Source organism: Apium graveolens, unplaced genomic scaffold (genome assembly GCF_009905375.1).
Source record: "Apium graveolens cultivar Ventura unplaced genomic scaffold, ASM990537v1 ctg2172, whole genome shotgun sequence".
Lineage (NCBI taxonomy): Eukaryota > Viridiplantae > Streptophyta > Magnoliopsida > Apiales > Apiaceae > Apium > Apium graveolens.
In genome coordinates, this window is record NW_027417559.1 from 127325 (window position 1) to 131769 (window position 4445).

At 39.6% G+C, this 4445-nt stretch overlaps 1 non-coding gene across 1 annotated transcript; it reads right to left on the reverse strand.

Annotated features, from left to right (window-relative positions):
* Positions 1-2923: 2923 nt before the first annotated feature.
* Positions 2924-3030, reverse strand: LOC141700339 (small nucleolar RNA R71). The gene has a single exon (XR_012566298.1). It is a non-coding gene; the product is annotated as a small nucleolar RNA R71 (small nucleolar RNA).
* Positions 3031-4445: the final 1415 nt, after the last annotated feature.

Sequence of the window (4445 nt, forward strand, 5' to 3'; positions counted from 1 at the left end):
CGCGTAGAAAAGGATAAAGATTAAAGAAGGACAAATTCTCTGATCAGACCTGAGTTGTTATGTGTTCGTATATGTGTGATTTCTGGTCTGTGTGCATGACTATGTGCCCTGCGACATTTTTATGAATTTAAAGGAATTATTTGATTTAAATAAAGGTTTATTTAACCTTCACGCAATTTTATACAATTATCTGAGTAAGATAAAAATGTGGGATTTCTTCTGTTATTATCATAATAGTCCTAGAGACTTTTTAAAAATGGTGGACAGATTTATTTGTTGGTCGTTGCATTTTAAATTGATTTTTATGTGCTAAAATGCTATTACTAGCACGAACTTGCGAAAATCATATAAAATCAACCATTCGCTCAAAAGTTTATTATGAGTAATGGTTGGAAAGCTAATTTCGAGATCTACGTATTAAAATTGTCATTTGTAATAATTTTTGACTTTCCGAGAGAGATATATTTTATATTTGATTTAGATTGTATTTGAGTAAAAAGAAAGGATCAAATAAGCTTAAAAGGGAATTAGTAAAGTACTAAATTGCCCTTGTCCCTGATTGTTTATAAACTCCTCCCCCCTTTTATTTTCTTTTTCCCGTGCACCCCATTCTCTCTTCTCTTTCTTTTTTTTACTCTCCCGGCTACTCTCTCTCTCTTTCTCTCTCTCTCTCTCTCGGCTCTCCTTTTTCTCTCTTGGTATACTACTTGTTTCTTTGATAACTCTCACCAATAATTCTCAAAATCTCTTGTTAAACACATATAAGTAGTTATTAGAGTGTGCATGTGTGTATATGATAAGTGGCATTTTATACCACTTAGAACGTCTTAAAATGGCTTAAATTGGTGTCTTGAAATCAAGTATTTTGTGTATTTGATGCGTTTTTCTAGTGTTTATACATTTCAGGGTATTAGTTGCATTTCGGAGGAGGAATCATCAAGAATAAGCCTTGGCATGTGTTCACCATTGAGAGAGGAAAAGAACGGGCAGATTACGGCGAAGAAACGGAGCAAACCTGGAATTTTTCCAGTAGGGTCCTGCGCGCCCGCGCAGCAATGCTGAGCGGCCGCGCAGCAGCCTTGCGCGCCCGCGCAGAAATGCTGAGCGACCGCGCAGGGTCGGGGAAAAAGCTGAATTATTTTAGACTTCTACTTCTGTTTGGCTTCCAACTTCTATGTAATCTGAGTTTTATGGGACTATTATATAAGTAGATTTGAGACGTTTTCATAGAGAATATGAAGGAGATTATGTTTTAGATTGTGTTTTGCGCAAGAAGCGAAGGAGATAAGGAAGAAGACCGATTTAGCACACTGCAGCGAAGAGGAAGCATATATTCTTGTGATTCTTGTTTCGTTGTAACGTTGGATGCTAGTTTTCTTACTTTGACTTATTTACTCTTGTGACGTACTCTATTTTAATATAATTAGTTTAGTTATTATTTTCTTGTGTTGTTTATCATGATTTCATATGAACCCATGATGGCGATAAGTTCTATTATGGGCTAATCGTGATCATGGGGTTGCAACGAATTTATTATGGAATTCTTTAGTTAATTGTTTAATACTTTAGTGTGTGATGATTGCATGATATCTAGTATTGGTTGTGCGTATTCGTCTTATGTGCGTCGCGAACATATAAGATAGGGTGTTAATCTCTTGTGAAGCGACGGTGGATCTTGAGATTTAGAACTTGCCATGCTAGCATAGGTTCATGTACGTTGTGCATGATTAGTGGGTAATTCTAACAGTTTTATTTGCCCTATGTAATCAAAAGGAATAACTTGTGCTTAAATCGTTGTGTTGTCAATTTCTGTAGACATATAGGAACTCAACATAATTGATGACTATTCAACTTCTATCTTAATTGTGGATGCTTGGTAGAATGGTATTAGTACAATGAAAGTTGGCTTTTATCAGTTTCGTGTTATTCGATTAATGTCATCACTGTCACATGCTAAAGGTAATAACAATGGCTATAGAAGGAGGTAATAATGAAGTTGTGATCTCATGAGTGTTTTATTATTGATAAATTGAAGTGTTAGTTAAGTGGTTAATTAAGTAGTTAATTATAGTTAATATTTAATCAACAATTTTAAGTGTTATTATCTTAACATTGAGAAGTAATCATACATTGGTGAGTGAGTTTAATTAGACAATAACTTAGTCTGAGTCTCTGAGGGAACGAACTAGAAAGTATTCTATATTACTTGCGAACGCGTATACTTGCGTGAATATTAGTGCATGTTTTCGCCCTAACAAGTTTTTGGCGCCGCTGCCGGGGACTCGGCGTATTTGTTTAGTTTATGTACTTACCATCATTGGTCATTAGGACTCAGTGATTAGGACGTAGTAGTTAATTACTCTTTTCGGTTGTGTTTCAGGTACTTTAGCAAGCGTTTATGCAAACTCGTTCTCGTGCTCGCAAGAGGACCTTAGATACAGCTGAGGAGAAAGACGAAGTTCTTGATACTCCGGAGAAGTTAGATTTTGAGGATTCGGATTCAGGAACTGAGCAGAAAGAACCAGTAAACATGGGAGATCGTATTGTTCAAGCTGATCCAGCTCTTATGGATTTTTCTCGGCCTAAAATTGATGACATTCAGTCAAGCATCCTTCATCCGGCTATTCAAGCTAACACCTTTGAAATCAAGCCGGGCACTATTCAGATGGTGCAGAATTCTGTTTCTTTTGGAGGAGCGGCAACTGAAGACCCCAACATGCACATAAGGAATTTTGTCGAGATCTGCAGCACTTTTAAGTATAATGGCGTGACTGATGAGGCTATCAAGTTGAGGCTTTTCCCATTCTCACTGAGGGATAAAGCTAAAGACTGGTTACATTCTGAACCAGCTGGGTTAATCACTACGTGGCAAGATCTTGCGCAAAAGTTTCTGGTGAAGTTTTATCCAATGGCAAAGACTGCTGCTATGAGGAGTGCTCTTACTCAATTTGCGCAGCAACCTACAGAATCTATGTGCGAGGCTTGGGAACGCTACAAGGAAATGTTGAGAAAATGTCCACATCATGGAATGCCGGATTGGATGGTAATCACTGGTTTTTATAATGGTTTGGGGGCCCAATCTCGGCCCATGCTCGATGCAGCAGCTGGAGGCGCCTTATGGGCTAAAAGCTATACTGAGGCGTATAATCTTATCGAGACGATGGCTGCAAATGAGCATCAAAATCCAACTCAGAGGATGACGTCAGGCAAGGTAGCAGGTATTCTGGAAGTTGATGCAGCCACCGCTATTGCAGCCCAGCTCCAAGCGCTATCAATGAAGGTTGATTCTTTGGCTACGTATGGAGTTAATCAAATAGCTATGGTTTGTGAGCTTTGTGCAGGTTCTCATGCTACGGATCAGTGTTCTCTTGTCAACGAATCTGTTCAGTATGTGAATAATTATCAGCGACAACAGCAGCCTGTGCCAGCGACCTATCATCCTAACAACAGAAATCATCCAAATTTCAGCTGGGGGAATAATCAGAATGCTATTCAGCCAACATATCAGCAAGGAGTAAGTAAACAGTTTAACCCACCTGGATTCCAGCAACCACAGCAGTATGCTATAAGGCAATCATATCCTCAACAGGGAAGTGCAGCTGCACCTACTAGTGCTGATTTTGAGGAACTTAAGCTGTTATGCAAGAGTCAGGCGGTTTCTATTAAGACCTTGGAAAATCAAATCGGTCAATTAGCCAATGCAGTGCTCAATCGTCAACCTGGCACTCTTCCCAGTGACACGGAAGTACCAGGCAGGAAGGAAGCTAAAGAGCAAGTCAAGGCTATTACCTTAAGGTCTGGAAAAGTAGCTGATGCTGAAAAGGCAAAAGAAGTCGAAGCTGAAGTTAGAGATGAAGAATCTAAGCAAAAGGAGAAAGCGGCGGAACCAAAGAAGACTACTGTTGAACACACTCTACCTGAGGCTAATACAGGGGAGAAACAGCTCTATCCTCCACCACCTTTTCCTAAGAGATTGCAGCAACAAAAGCTGGATAGACAGTTCGGGAAGTTTCTGGAGGTGTTCAAGAAACTTCACATCAATATACCTTTCGCTGAGGCGCTGGAACAAATGCCTAGTTATGCGAAGTTTATGAAGACTATTCTTTCAAGGAAGGTGAAACTGGATGACTTTGAAACCGTTGCTCTCACGGAAGAATGCTGCGCGATTCTGCAACAAAAGTTACCACCAAAACTGAAAGATCCAGGAAGCTTCACCATTCCTTGCACCATTGGCAATCTAACTTTTGACAAGTGCCTTTGTGTTTTGGGAGCAAGCATTAATCTGATGCCGTTATCGATCTTTAAAAAGCTGGATCTGCCTGATCCAAAACCCACATACATGTCGCTACAATTGGCGGACCGTTCCATTACTTACCCAAGGGGCATAGTTGAGGATGTGCTCGTCAAGGTGGATAAGCTCTTCTTTCCTGCAGATTTTGTTATTC